The sequence below is a fragment of the Orbicella faveolata genome, unplaced genomic scaffold, assembly GCF_042242905.1.
Source record: "Orbicella faveolata isolate gen_17 unplaced genomic scaffold, um_ofav_v1 contig_1, whole genome shotgun sequence".
Taxonomy (NCBI): Eukaryota; Metazoa; Cnidaria; class Anthozoa; order Scleractinia; family Merulinidae; genus Orbicella; species Orbicella faveolata.
The window spans coordinates 28,242,673-28,266,813 of NW_028301536.1; the positions used below are offsets into that span (position 1 = coordinate 28,242,673).

The following is a 24,141-nucleotide window of genomic DNA, read 5'->3' on the forward strand; positions in this document are numbered from 1 at the left end:
GGAACAATTAGCTCATTCAAGCACTTAAAAGTTTCTAAACAAAAGGAAGGCAATTGTTGAAATAATAACTCCAGTAAGACTGATAAGATATCGCTTTGTCCGTTGTTTCGTTTGGTCTTTCTTTTGAGTTTGATCGTTAGCGTGTTCAGGCACGGTATCACTGTAACTCTTAGTGACGATCTATTTAGCATTTTTGATCATCCTTTTTAATTAACTTGTTTGCCTTTTTCGATTTTAATTTCATGCAGCTCAGTCTTTGAAAATTTTAACAAAAAGCAATTAGGCAATCGGATCAACTTCATTGCCAATAAAAAAAGGCTTACGGAGTTATCAGCGGGACGTTTGCAAACATGTACAAGAAAAGTGAGATACAACTTTTGTTGTTCATGTGTGCAGAAGGCTCGATTACCACCCGCTGTTCGGGAAAGGAACCCAGCTCACAAACTATAGAGCTTAATTCTCCACACGTCATGCTCCACACCGTCACCCCAAAACGCAGACCATGCAGACTGCAGATTACGGACCGTGCAGACCGGACTAATCTGACAACGAAACAAGAAAGGGGATTTCTTGCTAGCTTGAAACACCCAGTACCTATTATAATATGAAAATTACACCACAGAAAATTCTTTACAATTTTTATTCACTTTGGCTTTACAAGAAGACAATACCTTGTTCTTATTGTCATAACTTGAATAAAGATCGTATGCGCGCACTTTTCCTATTCAAGAGAGACGACTCTACAAAATCAGCAGACGGATCAAGTTGGAGATTTTATTGACGCCACGAGATTAACATAGCTCATAAAGGGTTAACAATAGATTGCTATTTCCAAATAGGTGGAAGATGAAACTTGTTAAGTTCATTTAAGAGCATATCACGTGTCATGTCACGTGGTAAGTCGTAAAATCTTGAACACCTCCCAGAACTATCTCCGGACTTCACTGACGTCATAGAGTCGTTATTTAGGCTGTGTAGAGCTGATGGGGATTCTTGGAATGATACTGGAGTAGCTGTGTTAGGGGGAGGCGGAAAGTCTGTGAAACTTCCGGGTAATAAATTTCCATTTTTGTCCAAGAACTTCTTCTTTATAATGTTCTTGTTCCTTATGAATTCACTAAGTGCTGTCAGGGAGTCCTTGTTATGCAGTCTGTTCACCGCTCGGAACATGTCTAGCTGTTTCTCTACAAACGGTTTTACTTCACGATGAGAGAGAGGCGGGACACTAAGCGATTTTGGAATTTTAGGTTGAGAATTTTGCTTTCCTTTGTCTAATATGTACTGTTCCTTGAGTTCAACTGGTTTACCCGAGAGTTGAGGAACATTGTTCGTTTCTGCGTTGTTCGGAGTCTCATCATTTGCCTTTGGAAGTGGCGTTCCAGCCCGCCATGTTAACTCCATTATTCCAAAGTGACTTTCTCCTTCAATCTTTTTGCCTAAAGATGGATGAAGTAAAACTTAGCCGTGTTTTTTCACTGCGTGGAGGTGTCGAGTAACTACAGTAATTTATCAGCGAAGCCCCTGCAAAGCGTATACTTAAAGGTTGAGTTTCCCCTCAGCAAACTTACAGTGGCATACAATTATAGTGAAGTTTGATGTCAGCAATCTAAGAGACTGGTCGCGTTCTCTTACCAGTTAATACACATATAGCCATGATGTTAACTGATGTGACAGCCATGATGTTACAGCCATAACTGCATCTGTACATTAGCACAGCCCGAGTAAACTTAGGATGAATAACACCATAAAAATCTTACCAGTGTGAACTGAGAGCCTATGGGGGATTGAAGTCACCACAAAATGTCGTGTTTCCTTTGAAGACTGCAACCGGAAATCACTTAGTGCTCTTCCTCTGATCAATGTGGAGTTGAGCAGTCGCTGACCGTGAGTGCCTGGACCCAAACTATGTTGAAGCGATAATTGCTCAAAAATTGGTCGAGTTTGTTCCTCCTTTTTCTGATCAAAGAGAATGAAAATAGAGAGAAACCTTTCTTTTTCAAAGTCTTAGAGGTGTAGGCGTTAAAATTTTAGATTTCATGTACTACAGCATGTCTTCATTACCAGCAAGAGAGTGGAAAAGCCCATGGAAATTTCTGTTTGATAAAAGGCAAAATCAAGCCGGCAACTTTATTTTGCAATCTAACAAAAAAATTTAATCCAGTGTTGATTGAAACGTGATGACACGTTATTCTCTCATTTCGTCGTTTCGCTAAAAGTTTGCAGCTTTTTATTTTCATTTAATTTTGAACCACGCTTAACACTCCATCGTTAATTTTTTTTATCGCTCCGTTAAATGAGCATCTATTAAAGCGCACGATATGATTAGTAATCCTACGGTGCTGTTATGGGCTATACTTTCCAAGTAAGTCACGCAAAATAAAATTGAATTAAACACGTCTACTTCTTATAAACAACAACGAAAAAACATTGATTCTACAGTTCAGCTTATGCCGACTCTTAAGTTTATTTCTACCGGTTTCACCGATTTATCTTTCTAACAAACTAGCAACTAAGGCATGCCTAACCTTTTCATCGCTCATGTTATATAGTGAGGAAAGCAACGCAGCTAAATTCATTTACACCGCTTTGAAACGGCCTAAACCACCACATCGTGGAGGAGCAGTGGCTTCATGGTTAGTGCTCTCGACTCTGGATCAAGCGGTCCGGTTTCCAACTCTAGCCGGGAACATTGTGTCGTGTTCTTGAGCAAGACACTTTACTCTAACATTGCCTCTTCCACCCAGATATATAAATAGGCACCAGCGAATTTAATGCTGGGGGATGCGCCTGCGATGCATGGACTAGCCTGCCATCCAGGCTAGGGGAGTAGAAATACTTCTAGTCGCCTCAAAGCAGAAAACGGAGATAAGCGCTGGCCTGATGGACCACTTGGCTCTTATGCAGACTTTACCTTTACCTTTACCCGTCTTGCCCAACAAAAGAAATACACAAGGGAAGCCGGCGAGGAAAGGCGTTGCTTGTTATTTTTCCCGCCTTATTCTACGAACTTAGCTTATATTTACTTGTTGCGCAGTATCTTACACCGTCGCTTGCACCTAAGTGTGAACACGTGACGCCGAAACATGCTCTAACTGGGTGTTTAACGTGGCATGATTGGTCATCAAACATTTTAAGTTTAGCAGACCGTAACGCGAACTTTCGCGCTCTGAAAGACTCTGAAAGTCTTGCTCCCGCCAATATTTCATGGCTATACTAGAAGTAAAACCACTTTCGCGAAAGGCGTATGTATATTGACACAAGTCAGGCTCAATTTCTTTGAAGAAGTCTTCAATTCCCAACCTTTCTCCCACTTCGTGTGCTGAACTTTGAGCGCGAAAGTTCGCGCCACGGTCCTCTAAACTTCAAATGTTTGATGACCAATCCTGCTACGTTTGACACCCGATTAGAGCATGTTTTGGTGTCACGTGTTCATGCTTAGATGCAAGCGACGATAACACCAAGCATTCACTAATATTTCATAAACGCGTCTCACTGCAGCACAATGGTAACTTACCTTTCTTGCAACATCAGTCTCTTGAATCTCTGCGATCGTCGTATACTCTTGTTTTCGTTGCGACGTCAAGTTCGACCGAACAAAGTGATCATCCTCTCCGTTGTCAGGTTCTAGAATGGCGCTAAACCAGAGGCCGCTTTTAAGCAGACTTATGAATGATTGAGATACGTCAATGCCACTAGGAGAAACCGAATCACCATTTCCTAGATATCCGTTAATGCTTTCAAACACATTACGCCTGAGGTCCAACAGACTTTCCAAGTAATTTAACGGAAGTCTTCCAATGCCGTTTAAAACAACGCGATCGCCCCTCTGAAGGGTATTTAAGGACTCCCACCTAAAGAGAGTTCTCATGTTCATCAAGATTTCCTCTTTGCTCTTCGACGTGTTATGTGCCAAACGTAAAAGACCTTCGGCAAGTGGGGACATTTGGCAAAGCACTTCAAGTAGGTCACCCATGGTATAAAATTTTTGTATGGTACCGTCTTCCTGCGCAATCTGTTTCGGGGTTATTCTTTTGGTGCGCTTCAACTTAAGCAAAAGCAACATAGCACTTGGTTCGGTTAATCCAATGACACAATCCATGACTTTAAGGATTTGTGTTAGAGAAAGCAATTGTGGATGACGGTTTAAAGAAACTCCTGTGCTACTTTCGTCGTCGAAGCATCGATTCCACGGTTTTCGTGTGGGTTGTGAAGGAACCCGTTGCAGACTTGAAACCTTAGACTTTGGTAATCTCTGTTTGTTGCATTCTTGTGGATAACACTTTTCTGACAGGACTAACAATGAAAGAAAACAGTTCACTTTTAACTACTTGACTTCAGCTGAGTTGGTAAAAAATTGAACGAGTAAGAGAGAGATCAGAATGGACTGATAACGGCTGCCAGATACGCTTTGTATTAAAAGCAAGCGACCTCTCTCGTTATCCAGGCTGTAAGGTGCATCAGTGTTAAACATATACGTGAACATGTTACTGTGTAAATGTGTTTCCTTAACCGTACTTGCGAAATAAAATTGAAGTATGTTTAAGAGTAATGCAAATAAAATATCAGAAATTATTTTAAAAAAGAAGCATTTTTTAGCGCTTTTTAAGAGCTTAATGGCTTGCGGCCACTGGATTTCATCTATTTTGCCATGTCCGAGAAATATGGTAAATTGATCGTCCTCCCTTATCCGGCAGTTTTTGTTATTTCTTTATCTACTTATCCCGGACTCATTCATTTGCAAAATGAAATCAGCGAGATTTAGCCGATTATTTCATGGCTGTTTTAATCAAATAATTTTTCCACTCATGCTTGTTGGATGCGAGATGGTTATTGCTAATCCGTTGCTACGCTCCTCGTTGACTATGTATCATCTCTCAGACAACGCACTCTCGTGGAGAAGATGCAAGGGGCGTAGCCAGGATTTTTAAAAGGGGCGGGGTGGGGGGTCACATTGTGTCAAAGTGAGGGTACACACCAGATTGTCATGTCGTTTTCGCCACCTGTTGCAGGTTGTTTGCTTAAAAAAAGCTTACAAAAGAGGGGTCACAGGCACCCCAGGACCTCGCCCCCCTACCTACGCTCCCGAGATATAATTCATTCGGTAACGCGGTAAATAGAGTTTGAAAGGAGTATTTCCTAACCCAGAGAAATTATAAAGTTTATAGTGCAGTGAATACTTAGTAGACAATAATTACGAAGCCTGCTCATGTTTTTCAATGAAATTTAACACCAGCTTATCAAATACCTTATTTTGCACATGGAGAATAAAGTAGGTAAAGCATATCGTACCAGGCTAATTTGTAACACTGTTTATTTCACTTTGATCACTTCATTACCTGAATCTTGATCTCTGGCAGGAGAGGTTTGCAGAGATATACTAGTCTTTTCTTCTGGAGTGATTGCTAAAGGGTTTTTAGCTGAGAACATAAAAAGAGGACAGAAAACTTATTCTTGTCTAGTTGGTTGACTGGTTCTTCCAAAACTTCAGTACGTTTCAAATTTCCACGAAATATAAGTAAAGATATCAAACTAAGTTTACTAGTTTTAATCTAAGGAACAGTTCAGCATCTTAAAGTGTAGAGGGAAGCTGGAATGCTTCATTTACGAGATGCTGCTAATCAAAGAGAAAACACACGAGCGGACTCTATATTCGGGCAAGAGTGTTAAATTAACTGACATTGTTGTTCATTTTTCTTGACTTCTTAACACCTAAGCTAGTATGTATCTGAACTGAACGACTTAAATCTGCGTTTGATAATGGCGATGAGATGACGCCGAAAGGTCATGTTACAGCGTTTATTTTATTATTATTTTTTTGTTTATGTTTAACGTTATCGCCTAAATTCGCCTTTGTATGTGATTGAAACACTTGGTACTAAAGGAGTTCCTCCTGCTCCAGCGCTGTAACTGAAAACACAGGGCAGAAACATCAATCATAATACGTTTCACGTCCTGCATTACATATTTTCAGGAAAAATGATGTACAATAATCTCACGTACAGAAACTCTGCGACTAAATCGTCTGCTTATAGAGACAGCAATGAAAGGTCCTTCCTTTTTGCAATCGAAGAAGAACTGATATCTTGAAAAAAAATACCAAAAATTTGCGGAGTCGAACAACTTTCTTCATTTTTAAATCAATGTATAAAGGCATCAAAGTACAAAGAAAGATCACTTCAAATAGTGTTGCACGTGAACACATTGGTTGCCTGTCTCATATCGGATCGTGTTTAAGCATCTTCTTTTTGTCTACAAGTCATTGAATAGTCTCTGCCCACAATATCTAACAGAACTCCTGGAACAACGGAAATCAACTAGGTCTCTTCGCTCGAACTTTCAAGACCTGCTAATGCAGCCAACTTGTAAAACCAAAACATACGGTGATAGGGCTTTTTCTGTACGCGCTCCGAAGATTTGGAACACTGTTCCTTTGGAAATACATCGATCCAGTACAGTTTTATTATTTACGAAAAAAAGGCCAATACCTTCCTTTTTACTAAATTTATTAAGCGTAACTCTTTATCATATTCTTAGGTATTTTCCTAGTGCTTTTTTTTTTCTTTTTCAGTTTTAAGTTTCTTAGAGTAAAATTGTAGTTTTTAGGGATAGTTTTGTAAAGCGCCTCGGGCAAATAGTGGATGTGCGCGCTATATAAATGAACTACTATTATTATTATTACTATTACTATTACTATTACTATTACTATTACCGTTACCGTTACCGTTACCGTTACTGTTGTTATTATTATTATTATTATTATTATTATTACTATTACTATTACTATGATAATAAATCATTATTATTATTATTATTATTATTTTGATATTATTATTACTATTATAATTACCGAAAACTTAAGGAACAACAGAATTTCTGAATTTTTTACCAGATACATGTAAGATTCAAGTTTGTATGAAAAGTGCTCAATAAAGTTTGCTATTTAAAAAAAAAAAAAAAAATTACTATTACTATTACTATTACTATTATTATTATTATTATTATTATTATTATCACTATTATAACTATTACTATTACTATTACTATTATTATTATTATTATTATTATTATTTATTATTATTGTAGAGTGAAGGCTTTCCCTTCAGGCTAGAAATATAAAGGCGTGTACACCCTAACTAAATGAACACCTTTTGAATCTACACGTTATAATACGTGCTGATTATAAACCATTTCTGCACTTTGCTGTGATAACCCAGGCACCGTAGCCTACTGCTGTTGAGTACACTGACTTAGCTACCAGAGTTTTTAATTGTATTTGCAAATAGGCTTATATACTTGCTGATTTGATTTCTATTGCATACTGAGGCCATTTCGGAAAAAAGGCTTGATAATTACTTCACAAAGTATCGTACTTAATTTCCTACTTTGTCGTATTTTGACATCCTCTCTGCTCCAGTCATCCTCTACTTTAGCCTTAGTAACAGAGACAGATAAATGTTAAGGCAACCGTCATAATATCGACACCAGAGTGCTGTGGTTAGTGTTAATTCAGCTTACAACTTCAATGTCAGTGTTCATGGAATTTTTCCGGGAATGAACACCTTTAGGGCTTTATTTAACCCCAGTTATCCCATCGGGGCGTGGAGTGGGGAACAAAATGCCCGCGCTGATTTCAATCGTATCTAACTAAGACAGAATTAAAGCTATAATCGTCAAACAGTATGACCTTTCCTAAAAATTGTCAGGGAGCATTCGGGCACATCAATTGCTTGGTCTCGTGGCGACGTTTCTATGGCAAACGCGTTTTCAAAGGTTAATTTATCTGTTTTTATTCAAATTTGGATTTTATGCCAATTTTATTCCAAATTCTTCTCATATTTTTTCTGATTTATCTAAATCAATTTTGGAGCTGTTCTAACAGATTTGAAAAAGTTTTGAAATCCAGGATGGCGATTATGTAATCTGTAGCGTCAGTTTGGTGTTCTTTGACGTCATTATTGACACACGCTAATGACTCAGTGAAATAAACAAGATTGGACACTATACACAACATATAAGTTTGATCATTAGTGAGTTTATACTAGTTTGGTCATTAGTGAGTGTATACTAGAAAAACGAGGGATGGGAGGGTGGTCACAAATTCCCCCCCCCCCCCCCCGCCCTTAAGGATCAGGAGCAAAATAAAGGGACAGGTTAAATAGGGTTAAGTTCCACCTTGTTGAATTACAATTAACTCCGAAAAACTCATCTGATATTGACCTTATGCTAGACCAAAGATCTGGGCCAAGTTGTTTCAGTGTGATAACTTCGTAACGCCTGACCTGTTCACGGCCCAATCTGCCTTCAGGTTTCTTTTAAATAATCATTTTCCATCCGGAAGTATTAAAGAACAACCAATATAAACGCAGCAATAGCAATAACACTGAATAGTGGACGGTCACTCTCGGCACTAGCTAGAGCACCACTTTTCCTAAAATATATTTTATAGAGAGCATACCTCAATCCCCGTTGAGCCTTCTCCATCTTTTCCTTCGGTCAGTGTGATAGCATCCTTAAAAGGCTCCGTTTTCTGTAGTAGCTTGCATCCCAATGTTGATTCTTTCATCTTATTCTTAAGTTTTCCTGTGTTAGATAAAGATGCTGGTTCCTCTAAGATGGATGCCCTGCGCGTGTGCGGAGTACGTGTTCTAACCTGTCAGAAAAAGACAAGAAACAACTGTTCTTTCATAATCACACAAAACAACTTGTTTCTATCGAGTCGTAGCATAATTCTAGTAGTATACTGATCCAAATACTGCAACCTGCTTGACTGATGGAGCCATCGTACACTTTGGCCCTGTCCACACTATGCCGGAGAAATATGAAAACGGCGTTTTCACCTTCTGTCCACACTACTCCGGAGAAATTTGAAAACGCAACAATCACCGGCAATTTGGATTCGTGCTTGAGGAAGACTCGGGCAGTGGAATCACATGACTATCGTAACCTCATCGCTTTTGAAAAGCTCCGTTTTAATAATGTTTTCCGTCCACACTAAAAGGCTAAGCTGGCGTTTTCAAATTCCTCCGGTTGGGCCTTTGACTGTCAATATTGTGCAGTGGCTAGAGACATCTTCGTACTAAAAAACATTTAGATTTTACGCTCTCAGTTTCTACCATCGTGAAAATATCCTTGTGGAAATCTCGAGTACATAATCTAATTGTTTAATAGCACCACGAGCGGGAGCTTTGGGAGAACGAGAAATTCTGTACAAACATGAGCCTTGGGCAAGCTGTACAAAAATGGCCCAAACTTTCAAGGGTGTTTGTATAGCTCTAAAAAAAGGAGATTCTTACAAGGATTTAACAAATAAAAATATAAAAAAAGGGATGATTCGAATTTAGTTTTCATGCTTTAGTGACAGAGGCTGCCTGAAGCGTTATCACTTTGCTCCAATTGAATCACCTTGGCAGGACATTTTGTTTTCAGGAATTCCATAGCGCAATCATTTTATTATATCTTATTTCATTTATATCGTATTTCATTCAATTTTAGTATGCAATTTAATTAGGCTAGTTTGGGGCCGCACTTAAATTTAAATTTTATTTCTTAATTTTTTTTAGAATGTTTAATATCGGAGAATTTTCTTTGTATGGGAATTTAGTTTCCCCCAATTATTCTCCGGTCATGTACTTTTTGTTTTTCATGACGAAGTATTATTAAACTTAAACTTAAACTTTTTACTTGGGGGGTAAACCGAGAAAATAAGTGAAAAGATACTATTCTTATTTGTCCACTTCCCAGTGGGGCTTTTCTAAGCCATTGGAAACAAACAATGAAACAAATCATGCAAATGAGCGTAACATGATTAAAAAAATCCCAACTGACAGGAGGCAGACCAGTTGGGCATACCTAAGTGTGGCAGAGGCGTTGAAGCTGGGGCTACCGAGAACAACACCAGCTAACGCTGGTGGTCAGAACGGGACTTAAGCCCGTGACCTCTAGATTTCAAGTCTGGCTTTCTAAGCACTCGACCACGCTGCCTGCAATAAACGACGGAGAATGGTGCGGACCGACACTACAACGTAGTGTCTTGAAGAGTTTCTCTATTTAGTGGAGTACATTTTCCAATTTGGCCTCGTCCTATTTATTTGGCCTTAACAATTCAGTTATCATCCCTCAATCTTGATCGGCGTCTCATGGACACCCTGTCGTAGACCATTCACAGCTGCTGCAAGATATAACAAACCAGTCTGGTTCACGTACCATGATTTTCGCCGGGTGCCTGAACTTGGCCTTAAAGGGTCTTCTCCTCAGTAACGTCCTCAAGTTGTCAATGTTATCGTCGTCTTCTACCAATACTGTCTTATTCGCTCTTTTCTTCCACTTGTTTATTTGCATTCTGTCAACCAGCTCAAGTAAGACGGCATTGTCGTTGCATGGAAGATAAAGAGACACCACCCCGCTTGTTATAATCAGACGGCTAAGTCCCTCCATGGTGTCCACACCTGAAGACGGCAAGTATGAAAGTAACTGTCATGGACATTATCTGTTGTTTTGACAACTCTACCTTCACTGATTTATGTTTTAAGTATCTAAAGCGGACCTGCAATATAGATAGCAACGAGCACAGTCTTGCATGTTCAAATGGTAAAATAAGTCTTGTTTCATCAACAGTTTATGCACAGGACAAGCGATAATTTGGCAGTTTCTTGGTGTTGCTATGATCCACAGTGTTACTAGCGATGAAGAGTGAAATATTATTTTCAAAGAATATTAGAAAATGTCTACATTGAAAGTAAACCACTATTTCCGCATCACCAGATAATAACGGATTGTTTGAATTTGTCATAGATTACTGGACCAATTATAGGAGCACATCAGAAAGTGAGGTTGACCTATACACTCTTGATCCCTGTATTTGTTCACACTTTTCTTTAAAACTGACCTTTGAGGTGCTTGCATCATAAAGTAAGTTGGATTCGTAAATTTGTTGTAGACAACTACAACAACAAATGGTTTTTTAAAAGCTTTGTAGATGGCGTTGCCTTCAATTCATTACTAACGAAGAAGGATGACACGGTTCTTACTGGATCTCATATAAAATACCTGTCAGATTCTTTAGAACTCTTTTTGCCTCCTCTCGGGTGTCCTTATCATCGTCGATGAGTCTGCGTACTACAGCGAGATAAGCATCCTTGCGATGAACGTTCAATTCACCTAGTGCCCAGACGGCTGCCTGACGGACTGAAGGTTTCAAGTTGTAGGTCAGTTCAATGAAGCGATCTTGGATTTCGACCATCTTGTCATCTGGAATTCCAAACTCTCTGAAAACAGACCATAACAATTCCATTTTGTGTTATTGGGTGGTGATCCTTTCAGGAATGCGGCGCTTAAGCCTGGTTTTCACTACGACGTTAGCACAAGCAAAAGCATAACGGCAATGAGGACGCCCAAAACACAAGCAGGAGCACGTAGGCATGCGCAGAATGAATAATTGCGTTATTTTCGGTTGAATACCTCCTCGACACAGTGAAAAAGATGGCAGACATAACGGTTATGCTTTTGCTTATGGTTACCGCCGCGCGTTCTTACTTGACACAAGTATAAGCACAAGCACAAGAAGAAGAAAAAAAACGTTTGTCCTGCTTGCGCTTATGCTTGTGTTGTGCGCGTCCACACTACTGGTCGTCCCCAGTTCCGTTATGCTTATGCGTGTGCTTGCGCTTATGTCGTAATAAAAACCAGGCTTTTTTGTTGCATATGGTGATGATACGTAGTAGACAAAATTGAAACATTGCGTAGGCCGGGAATCGAACCCGGGTCAGCTGCTTGGAAGGCAGCTATGCTCACCTCTATACCACCGACGCGACATGTCTCTAATCATTTTGATTTGTTTGGAAAAGACTTTACATCCATTCTTCTCCTGTTCGTTTTCTCTTGTCAGGTGTCTCTTACCTATGAACGTTCATGAACTGCTCACAGATATCCTTAATGGTCTCTACACTATCCATTCTTGGCAGGGTTTTCAACATGTCGTCTAAAACCTCCTCCACTTTAACATGACTTGATTGCCCGGAGAGGCTCTCCAACGTCGGATACCACTCCTTACGTTGGATGCGAGTCAGCAAAGGCACCTCAACTGGTGTGATCTCAAGCTGGGATGAAACAGAATGAAATCAACTGCATTGTTATCTATGTGGTTGTTCGATTTATAAAAACGAAGTAAAAGCCACGTCCAAAAAGAGAACGATGTACAGTCACTATATGATAAGCACCAGAGAGCAGTTAACAACGATCAGTATGTCTGTAGAAGCATACTTTGAGATAACTTGATGTGTATTCGGGGAATTCCATATTTCAAGTATTCTGGAGATATTTTGACTTATAATGTAGCTGGTTGAGCTTAAAGGTTATAAAGTTGCACAGTGTAAGGCTAGAAAAACTTGAACCTCGCCAGGGAAACTTAGATACCAAGAGAGATCAGAATCTGTGCTCACATGTAAGGTCTTTTGAAAGTGAAGAATGATCATCGCAGTGAGGTCTTTTGTTGGGAAACCAATTGCTTTTTGAAAGGTATTTCTCAGTTGTGGGATCAGAGAAAACTGTAATTTACTAATTTATGGACTATTTGATCAAGGCGCACGTACTCATATATATATATTTTTTATACTTTCAAGCACACCTGGATACTAATCAGTTTCATGAGCCTCATTAAAACCCTTGCTTCGTTGCCTAGTCCCAACACCTTCAAGAATCTTTAATTTCTAATGAACTTTGCCAAGGCAAAAGTTGCCCATTTCTTCAACTCTCAACGGGAATCATCTCCAACAGAAACAATGCTATAAACTTTCCATCTATCGAGTTGTATTCTTCCATCGGAAAACAACCCTTAAAGTTATTTCTCATTATACAAGTTTTTGCAAGTTCAAAGAAATCCCAGCTGACAGTTTCCATTTTTCGCATAAGAATAGTTTTATCTCTGAAAAAGAAATACCAATTAGCCATACGGGTTACTGAACTATGAACCAAGCCTGCTATTGTTGTCAACGAGCGTTTCGATCATACGAGGTTTAATGGCCGTAGAGTCATATCTGCAGATATCGAGGGTGAGTAGGTTGGACTTGAAAGAGTATTTAATATGAATTACAATTAAAAATATAACTTTTTTGATGTTAAAATAACAAGGAGATCCCAAAAAAACCCTGGAGAACGAGAGATTTTTTAGCATAGGTTAGCATAAGGACTGAGAATTTTCAACAAAAAGCATTTAGTTATCTGGACTATGAGTAGTCGGTTTTTTTCCTGAAATCCTCCGCGCGCGGAACTTAGTTACATGTAATGTTATGCAGAATAAAAGAAAAAAAAAAGAATGAGAGAAAGAAAGAAAGAAAGAAAGAAAGAAAGAAAGGGAGAAAGAAAGAGAGAGAGAGAGAGAGAGAGAGAGAGAGAGAGAGAGAGAGAGAGAGAGAGAGAGAAAGAAAGAAAGAAAGAAAGAAAGAAAGAAAGAGACTGCTTGCAGTCTATTAGTTATCAAACGTCATGCAGGTTCCGTATGATTATTAGGATACACTATACACTAACCGCGAAAGCTTGAATCAGTTCGTTACCTTCATAACACTTGCCGTGCCTTCACTTTCACTGGAAGACTGAAATTCTCCATCTTCAAAAGATCCGTCTCCGTCTTCATTTTCTTCTTCGTCACTGACGTCTGCAATTGTTTCTGGTGATTCTTGTGCCTCTGTCACTGACCATTCGGGACTGCTAGCTGGACTCTCTTCGCTGGTTTCCTCCTCGTCCATTTCTTCCTCCTCCTCCTCCACCTCCTCTTCCTCCTCTAAGAATTCATCAATCTCTTGAGATTCCTCCTCCTCTTCCTCTTCCATTTCTTCCCCTCCGTCAATTTCTTCGAGTTCCATCAGTGGGGTTTCACTAAAAGGTAAAATATGACTGGGTCCTGTTCTGTTTTCAATCCACAAAATAAAGGCTAGACAGTGTTGTTTTCTTTCCTGTTTCATAGAGATAAAGGAAACACGCTGAACCAAAGGAGAATGAAACATTCTAACTGCGAGTTTCACGAAAGACTATGGCATAATTTAAATTTTGTTTAACTTAATGTACGTGAAAGACAGTGGAAGCATTTATCTGTATTGAGATAGCGTAGCGCAACCCAAACAAATATACTTGTCTAGATAATATATAAAAACGGGTTTGAAACCGGCTTAAAAACCGTTGAAACAAACGGTTTTGTTAAAAACACTAAAAAGACTTTTCGACCGAAGAACTTCGGGCTTATCGGTGGATTATATAAATGGTCCAAAATTATACAAATATGCCGGGTGTATGATCATGACCGGGATTCATATTTTTCGTGTATACTTGCCTAGAATCAGGGTGAATTACAAAATCATTATTTCAGTACCTAAATTTAGACCTAGGAGATAATCGACGTCCTAACTTGGAAGAAGCTCGCCCAGGAACTCTGCGTCTTCTGGACTTTGTACTTCCTTGCTCCTTTTTCGTAGCACTCTCTTCTCTTATCTTGGTCTTGACCAGTTCTTTTTGCATTGTTGTAAAAAGAGTCCAAAAATCTTAAAAGAGAAAATAAGTTAAAAAAAAAAAAAACGTGCAAAAATCGCTCGTTACACCATCCTCAAATGTCAAAGTTGAGAAGAGGATTGGGTACACATCCAGTTAATAATGCTGATTGCCATCAGTTCTCTTTGAAAAGTTACTTTTTTTATTAGTGTGACCAAGGTCAATTGCGGTGGAGATAAATTTTCACCTTTATAATCGGCCTGATATTTAATTCTTCTCACGAGCGATTGGTCTAAAAGTGGAGAAAGTCCAATGATATCCCGTAGTTTTTAAAGTTTGTGTTTTTAGTTAACCTGTTCAAAAAATCTGGTCAATTTGAATACAAGTAAACGTTTTCAACAGGCTAACAAGGTTTTTGTCCAAGAGAATTATTTTTTACATTAACTACTTGGCCACAAACTGACAGGCTCAATATGAATATACTTGAAAGATAAAAAAAACACAATAGTCTCCATGTGGTTCAAAAATATGAAGGGATGTACCGCAAAATCATTTTGTTTCAATAGCGACAAATAATCGTGTACGTCTTCACACCAATAGAATAGTACGGAAACGAAATGCGAAAAATATATTAACCTCTAATTCTTTTTCTATCTTGAAGTTTGTCATCCCCTTCCTCCTCTTTGGTCTCTTCCTTTCTCAGTTCTCGACGTTTTATCCGGGGTATTAGCATTGGAGGTGGTCTCCTCGGTTTGATGAGATTTCGCACAACAGAATTAGGAATGTAGCCGTCTGGTGCGCATGGCCAATAAACTCCAGTGGTGGCCTTTTCACTTTCTAACGATGCTGGAACTTGGCCAAGCTGAGAATCTATCTTGGTTGCTGGTTCTTCGTCTACGTTTCCCTATTACAGGAACAAACATCGTACACAACTTAGAAATGAAAGGTAAAGTCTGCATACGAGCCAAGGAGCCCATCAGGCCGGTGCTTATCCCGGCTTCTGTAGCATGAAGCGACTAGGAATATTCCTACTCCACCCTGGATGGGATGTTAGTCTATCGCAGGGTTACCCCTTAGCATTAGATTCGCCGGTACCCATTTGTTCACCTGGTTGGAGAAAGGCACAGTAAGAGTAAAGTGTCTTGCCCAAAAACACAACACAAAGTCCCCAGCCAGGGCTTGAACCTGGACCGCTCGATCGGAATTCGAGCGCACTAATCATGAGGCCAACGTGCCTTCACCTGTACACAACTAAAACAGATGTACAAATAAAGCCTGAAAAAATCATGTTTTTACATTCACGTCTTTACATCTTTTTCCGCAGTTCAAGCATATGATCTTTCATATATTCACTTGAAAGAAAAAATATCACTTTATCAATAAATGGGCAACGTTATCGGTTCCTAAAGAAATTCTTGGGCTGCGTCGGCGAGAAAGTGAAACATCTGGCAATTAGCATTTTTTTTGCGCAAGTTTAGAGTGGACGTGCCAAATGGCACGAAAATTTGTTTTTACCTTAACTGACTTTATTATCTGTGAGATGTTCATAGTTTTTGAACGTGATTTCGTAGAAAGACGCTTCAAAGCCATCATCACGTGAACCTGAAGAATTGAAATTTGATGATTAGACCATCTACATAGACTGTTTACAGCCCTCTCTTTTGTCGTATTTTTATTCGATCGTTGAAGGCGCGGATAGAATCGCGAGAAAACTGGACGCCAGCGCAAACCGGGAGACCTGGCGGGTGAGGACCGAAGCTCGCTTCGCTCACCTCCCCGTCTCCACCCCCGCTTGCTTCGCGCTTGCTTCAATCGCTTTTTCTTTCGCGTGTGTTAAAAATAGAGAGGCCGTGAACAGTGTACTATCTACAAACCAACCAGATTAGAAGATTAGATTTAATGATACTTGACGGTTGACAGTTACTTACTGGTGAAAACTGTTTTGACGGCGTTTAAATGTCATTGCATTTTCATTGCTAGAGATAACAGCTTACCAAACTGAATGATCGATATAACAGTCGTGTTAAAAAATGATTACATTCTATTATGTTTTTAATAATAAAAATACTAAAGCAATACTCATGCCTGAGTCGACAGCCTCCTGGATCGTCTTCTTTTCTCAAATACGTCCATTTCCCCCTCTCCTTCCTCTGTTTTGGGTTTTTCGATAGCTACCTCTTTCTGTCGGGAAAATAGAAGTTCTTTTAATATGGCTGTTATCTCCTAGCGCCTGTTGTTCTACGGGTTACGGTATATAATCATTATGGTGCACCGCATTGCTGCACTATTGTATCAGTTCTAATCAAAAGTGGGAAGAGGTTTCCCAGTTTGAGAAGGGAAATTTCCTTTGGTCCTGACTTGAGTAGCCCTCTTGTAAGTCAATCAGTTTCGTAAAAAGGGGTTGCTTTCTGAGACAAAAAACTAAAATTGCATGCAAGCAACATTTGCCACATACGGCAAGAGAAGAACGTAAACTGATTGCAGTAGCTGCTCTAATAACCACAAATCAGAGTTAAATAAATGACATGTTTGCCTAACTATACCTTTTTCCTCTTCCTGGTTATTTTTATTTCGGGACGTTCAAGCGACCGTCGCTTGCTAGCGTCAAGAGGCGTCCTGGGAACTCGTTCGGGATCGTACCAAAACTTCAACATATCATTGAACTGCACGTGCTCTTCAAACGGATCATTGTCGAAATGCATCTTAGACAGAATTTCCAAATATGGCAGTGGCAAGTAGTTTATGATAGTCACCACGCTTATATGAGACTGGAAACCCACTAAAAGGTCTCCTCGTGAGTTTGCGAAGCAAACACCGCGCAAAGATTCGTCAAAGCACATCTCTCGTACCAGCTGATTGTCAGTGTTCCAAATTTTGACACTGTGATCTTCACTAGAAGTTGCAAACAAGCCAAGTGACGAGCAACAAGAGAGCTGTTGAAGACAAGGATAATATTCAATCGCTGGTTTGCAAAACCGCAGGCATTGCGCTGCACCTTTACAAGAAAGGATTAGCGTGATCAAGCCAAGGGGAGAGAGATCTAGACAGTAAAAGTGAAGGACTACTCTTGAGTCAACCTCTTGAGTCCACACTGCTGACCGGAGATTATCCCGAGTTTAACTAGCAGGTTACGCAATGCAGTATTTCTACTCCTTCTGGATGAAATGCTAGTTAAGTGTAAGTGTTTCAATGCATTTTAGCCGTTGTTTTGCTTGGTAGCATTAACGGTACTGTTCTTAGAGGCAGTGTTTCCTTACCCCATTGATTGGCGCGGTGTGCCGCTCATCTTTAGAATGCGTTAGAAATTCGTGAGACTTTGCCACGGTATTGAGTATGCTGTTTCTATCTTTTCTCTCGTCTTGGACTCTGTAAATAATCAAATGAAGATGAATCACAAACGGATCGAAAAAGTCTATTAAATCATCTGCCAACTATGATTTAAACTTCAAGATTTTCTTCGGCTTTTTTGCATACTGGTCTCCCATATTATACAATTTGTTTTATGTACAGTATGTACAAAGAGATGTAAGTTTTTATTCAAAATATACACAGTTAAATATAACTCGCCATTTGCACCGTAACTTCTCTACATTGTCTAGAATAATCTGAAACTGTCAACTTTGATGTAAAATTTGCTTTGCTCTCAACAAAGGGAAACAAAGGTGAGTACTATTATTGCGTCTCTCAGGACAAGAAAAAAACCTTGAAAATTAACCTGCACATAATGACGTTGTTATCTGCCATTGCCATGCATAGCGTGTTGCCTGCCATTGCAAGGTCCCTTGGGGATTGCAGTAGTTTGACAAGGGCCACTTGTTGAATGGAAACTCGATTGATTTCAGGACGGATAAGCTGCCATATTCTGACGGTACGGTCTGTACCGCATGAAACCAGGTGGTCACGTGATGCAAGTTTGTCAGGTGACTCGGTGAATGAGTTGGAAACTCTCAGGAATGTAACCTGGCCTTGGTGGGCTTGGACGTTTTCCTTCATGTAAACATCTATTTAAGACAAAAAAAATACGTCTGAATATGATTTCTTTTGCAAGGAGGCAAACCGTTTTCTCTAGCCAGATGTGACTATAATTAAATCGCTGAGAAAAGTTAAGTTTTTTAACTAAGGAAGCTTGGGATCAAGTAATAATCACGTGGTTCGCCAGTGGAAAAACTCAAGGTGTTAGTCTGTTAGCTTTTATTAATGAAGTCAATGTGCCCTGGTAGCAACATTTCTACAATCTTCTCCCAACGACGTCATATAAGTTCTGAAAAGTAAAACCTCCTCTTTGGTAGCTTTGCCGGGAGACATAACTTCACTTTCTATGAAACACGTGGTTATATGCAACAAAGCGAGTCAACGTGCGATTTAGATTACGATCTAAAAAGAGTTTTGCGCCTATACACGAGCCGATAACACCTTAAAAATATATTGTTTTTACCTTTTCCGCTGACCAGTGATATTTGTCCGTCGTAGTGTCCAGCGAAGAGCAATCCAGACTTCAAATTTATTTCATTTTCATGAAGGGCAAACTCTGCATTGATCATCACTAGACTACAGACTCCTTGATCAGGGCTCTCTGGCACCCACAGTTGATAGGCGCTGTGAAGAAAGAGAAGGAAAGTTACCACAATTGTATCCTATGAGAAAGTTGTTTTTTTTTCAGTGTTTATTTACATTGATAATGAGGTACTTATACTGTTACTTTAAACCTTGTAAAAGCAAAACAAAAATCCCTTTGATAGCACTGTTGTTGTCATGTCTAGGAGAGTGTGGTAAACAAATACAAAATATATTTTCTACATGGCCCATGCAGCTTCTTAAGACTCTATAAACGGATACACACTTTACTCTACGAACACTTTTTCCAGACACGACGAAAATCTCGTGTATCTTCTCCGTTTGAAGTTTCTAGTGATAGAAAAAAGTGTTCTGCGAGATATCAGAATTTTCTTTCCACTATATATCTTCAAAGCTTTATAGTTTAGGGGAGTTTTCGCTCGTAATCACAGCCTTGCGCAGTGTTCGCTATAATTAAACTCCGAATAGACAACGACCTTTGTTCAGCGTTGGACTATTCCGTTAGCAAATTCAGAAATTTTATGGTTTCCAAATATACTTTTTGTATGGTATTGCAACCCTTCCTGTCCGAGAAAAGCTCAAACCGTACGTCCGTTGTATTCTGCCTACTTTAGTTAATTAGTTCTGTGTAAACAGCTTCTCTAATAACTGTGGTTTAGTGACGAAAGTAACCGTAGTAAACCTCTCTGGTGAAAACTAGGCAATCCGAGTCAACTTGCACGTGGAATGTTATTCAGTTATTCAGATTATTCGTCTCGTACAGATGTGATTTCAGATTCACCTTGGCTTCACCTTTATCCTTAAAGATAACATTTACTTATATCAAGAAAGACGGAATGGGGATTATCTGCATGATAACTCATTCTTTCTTATAATAAATGCTAAATGGCAAAATTGTACCCCTCTATTCTTTACAAAACTGATAACGGTCACCAATTTGTACAATTTGATAACAAACAAATACTAGGAAAATGAATTTGTCGACTTATGAATGACTTTATTGGAAAAAAGTAAACAAATGCGTCGGCCGGGAATCGAACCCGGGTCAACTGCTTGGAAGGCAGCTATGCTCACCACTATACCACCGACGCGTTCATGTTCAACAAGTGAAAAAAGTTCAGTGAAAATTTGCTTCGTTGATTACGTGTTTTTCAAACTCATTAATAATTTTATGGTTTCAATTCTCCGTTTTCTGCTTAGTTTAAGTTTCGATTGAGAAGATATATCAAACACTCAAGACAGTGTTTGACCACATTTCCAAACACGTCGAAGTTCGTCAAAAATTCTCCGCTGCGCGTCGTATGTTCAACTCTCTTTTCGGTGTTGGAAATGTAGGAAACACGGTTTTTCGTGTTTGATAGATTACTTCATTACTTTGCTTACAAAGAGGATTGAAATTTAGTTTTGTTCTATTCTGGAAAACCGGTAAACGCACGATGACTTCCCGTCTCTCGCAATTTTGTAAATATTGCTCAGTTTGTTCCATTTAGCGTGAGGTAGAGGTAAAATTGCCAATCATTCAGTTAACCTACGGATCAAATCAATCAATCACCGAAACTCTTCCTTATGCGCTTCTTTTAAGAAACTAACCCAGTTAGCTGGCCCAGTTTTTCTTGTGCAACGATCACAAATAACGATTTCCAAGAAGTTCATTCCTTCCTTTGTTAGGAAGGGCACAACATTATCTAGAGACAGTTTAAACTATTAAGTATTCCTTGTGGGTAATCACTGATATTTAATATTTTGTAGGCGAAAATAGAATATTGAAATACAAAACTGACACTTTCAGGTGACTCTTACCAACATGGGTTGGTATCGCTCTCAAATACAAGAACTTCTCTTGTTCCAAGCACCAGGTAGATCTTTTCCTGTCTCGGGTCATGAGCCACGTCAACTATATCCGTTGTCATGGTAGTGATGGGCAGCACAGTCGTAAGTTCGTAACCATGAACGGGAGAAACAAGCCGCACCCCACCATCCTCAGCATGGACCAGTACCCTTGCGGGATACCCTGGGGATTTCACTCTGGTCCATCTTAAAATGCGCGAGCTCAGAGCGGTAAAAAGACTATGAAACAAATTCAGGCTCCATATCTTCACGTGATGGTGCGAGTGATAGTATAGCAGATCACCACTGAGAAGATCCATTTCGATAATCTCTTCGCCTGTCTCCAGTTTGAAGGTCTGTGCGCATGTGTCCAGGTTCCATATCCTGATAGTTTTGTCCAAGGAGCTGGAAACAAGCAGCGGTTCCTGAGGGTGTACCAGCAGTTTCGTGATCTCAGCAGTGTGGCCTTTGTGTAAAATCAATACAAGCCTTTGTTATTTCAAGTAGCAATTGAGTGAGACAGAATTATCTGGCTTTCAAAAGATATACAACTGAAAAAAAGTAAGTAAAGAATATATAGTTGTGGTCAAAAAAAAGTTGTAAATTAGGTTGGACTGGAAAAGCATAATTGAAATACATTTGGTAACAGCAAACATATCTATTGGTAAGTAGGGGTACAAATTTTATTAATGCCTGTTGAGGTGTTAGGTCTCCCCTCATGGACTGTCGCCTTGTAATGGTAGGGGAGCTTGTGTGTTTCTATGTGTTTCTATGATCCCGAGACTATACCGGCTGTGAGATCAATCTCCCTGGCAGATTCAGTCATGCCGGACAGGTCAGAGGATAGAAACCAAACTAAAGGACAGTCACTGGCAGTCACTCCAGGTTGAGGGTTTAGCGTTGGGCCAATCACCCTGCACAGTAAAACAGAGCCTGATTACGGAAACCATCATGGCCTTAGGTGTCCTGCTGGGCACGATAAGGGATGAGATGAGATGGAGAAGGTGTTAGACTAAAAACTATACGTTTCCTACGCTGTTAACCTTACCTAGAAATTGTGTTACCATTGGAAAACTGTTAAGACTCGTACTCCATGCTCGAATCGATCCATTTTTGTCACCTAAAGAAACCCATAACATGTGAAATCAAAAAAATCCTTTGAATATGATTCATGGTAGAATTGAAAACTGCTTTATTAATTGATTGTCTAAAAATCATCATTTTAAATAATGATTGTCGAACAAGTTGTTTTAGTCGAATTTCTCATAGTAAAACAGAGCCACTCGGTTTCAAAGCAGTGCAAGAAACCAACTCCGAACATTTACTGAACCTGAGACCAGCCGGCAGGCCCAACAAATTGTGTAGCATCCCGCTTATACTGCAATTTGGGCTCTCGCATGGCACTCGTGTTATTTCGTGCTTATCCCGGTTACTGTAATCTGACGAGTGATTAAAAGGAAGAAATATGATCACACTTTCCAGAACAAGGAGTAACTACCCCGGTAGTAAGCTGGTCCTGACAGAAGAGAACATGTCTATGAGTGTGTACTTACATTTCCTGGACTTACCTGTTATGAAGTAGCTTGCAGGGTTATAGAACACACACGTGGTAAAAGAAAAGTCGCATTTCTTTTGAAAGAAACATCTTTCTCTGTGAGTTTGAAGATCTATCATGGATATCGTCACATCTGATATTGCTAATATCTGCTTTGACGCCTCATCAAGCGCTAATGACATTACCCAATCAAACGGCGTGAAAGAACAACTTATTAACTGACCGGGTATTAACGAATCTGTTTGGCCAATCGGAAACTTCCATGTCATTATTCCGCCGGCAATTCCAGTAATGATTTCATCTCTCATTTCATTGTAAGCGAGGCTGAGAACAGTTTTGTTCGCCGAAGTCGTGGAAAGAATATGGAACTTAGCACTGAAAATTCTCATCGACAAATCCGTGCAATATGTCACATAAACCCAACGTCTTTGAGCAAACAAAATGTGCAAAAACTTAAGATCTGTGGGAATCGTTTTAAAACTACCATTTGTTGCATTTCCGGGTTGTTTTTCCTTCGAGAAGTTCCAGATGTTAATTTCGTTCTTCTTTCCAACGCCGTGGTGTGATACAAAGCTGTGTCCTGAAACGGAGTTAACATGAGCTACTATTCGCAAGCGTTCAGGGTTCCAGATATCGTTTTGTAGTTGAAGTCCGTAAGGAATGCCAACGCAGAAGGGTGTGTCCTTTTGGTCTGCCACCATGTCCTCAATCTGAGGGAAAACCTCACCCCACGGAGGAATTTTTGCTTTGAATATAAATGTCATCGTGAAACCAAATTCTGAGTAGTTGTCTTCTTGTTTTTTCCTGAATGTGTGAAGATCTGCTTTAGTGGCTTCCTCTTTAGCGAAAACTCTGATTCTTGTGGGCGCTTTTGGCGATGAATTCTATGCCCATTGCTAACAAACCTTTAAGTGAAGTCACTTTCAGCTGAATTGAACTACTGTATGAAAGTCGTTGGCTAACGTTTTTAACTCGAAGCTCAGATACAACAAAGCATTGTGTACGTAATATTCTAATTGACTGGAAAGCATTAGATGTGACTGCTGTGACATAGCTTGTGCATTCGATTTGCGGCGCGCGCGCGTAAGCCACGCCAAAAAACAATTCTTTCTTTTTAAAAAAAAAAAAAAGAGAGAGAGAGAGAGAAGAAAATAATACTAGTCATTTTTGCACAAGCTCCATGAGCATGGTTTTGGACAAAGCTTTCCTTAAGGTGATTCCTCAGAAACAAGTTGTCGAACAGTTTTTTTGAAACTATCTCTGAATGTTTCCTACCAAGTCCTGTTTCGAAAAATATTCTTAAAATGATAGGTCACTATGCTTACAAAAGAGATATGAAGAAACAATTTTACCCATTTAAGCCTAATCACGTGCGTTTTTTCAGGGGTTCACGTTACATTTTCCGGTAGCTGGAGGCAAAGTTAAAAAAAAAAAAAAATACTTAGCAAAAAAACTTGATAGTTAGAAAGAATCGAGCATACCGAACAATATGATATAATTTATGGATCACTGCACAATTTTAATTTCGCTGTCGAGCCTCGCTTGAAGGAAAACTCTTGAATTTTTTACATGTACAAGCGCTTATGAGCGCGCGCTAATGACGCGAAATCGTGCGCAGTACTTCGTTTATGTCTCAATAAAGGCTAGAATAAAAATAAACTTTAAAAGGTAGGTTAATTTAATTTTCCTTTAATATAATTGAAAGTTGT

At 39.4% G+C, this 24,141-nt stretch overlaps 2 non-coding genes and 1 pseudogene across 3 annotated transcripts; all 3 read right to left on the reverse strand.

Moving 5' to 3' along the window:
* Positions 1-592: 592 nt before the first annotated feature.
* LOC149118655 (uncharacterized) lies at positions 593-23,986 on the reverse strand (annotated as a pseudogene). Its single transcript, XR_016201114.1, has 24 exons — positions 22,446-23,986; positions 21,926-21,997; positions 20,851-21,343; positions 18,911-19,071; positions 18,191-18,476; positions 17,733-17,841; positions 17,019-17,408; positions 16,561-16,656; positions 15,991-16,077; positions 15,112-15,379; positions 14,360-14,528; positions 13,548-13,869; positions 11,896-12,095; positions 11,047-11,264; positions 10,204-10,445; positions 8,456-8,650; positions 7,362-7,431; positions 5,986-6,038; positions 5,943-5,952; positions 5,831-5,887; positions 5,337-5,402; positions 3,515-4,293; positions 1,758-1,956; positions 593-1,436 (listed from the first exon to the last, which is right to left on the reverse strand). The product of XR_016201114.1 is annotated as an uncharacterized LOC149118655 (transcript).
* On the reverse strand, positions 11,736-11,807 carry Trnag-ucc (transfer RNA glycine (anticodon UCC)). Its single transcript has one exon. It is a non-coding gene; the product is annotated as a tRNA-Gly (tRNA).
* Positions 20,070-20,141, reverse strand: Trnag-ucc (transfer RNA glycine (anticodon UCC)). Its single transcript has one exon. It is a non-coding gene; the product is annotated as a tRNA-Gly (tRNA).
* Positions 23,987-24,141: the final 155 nt, after the last annotated feature.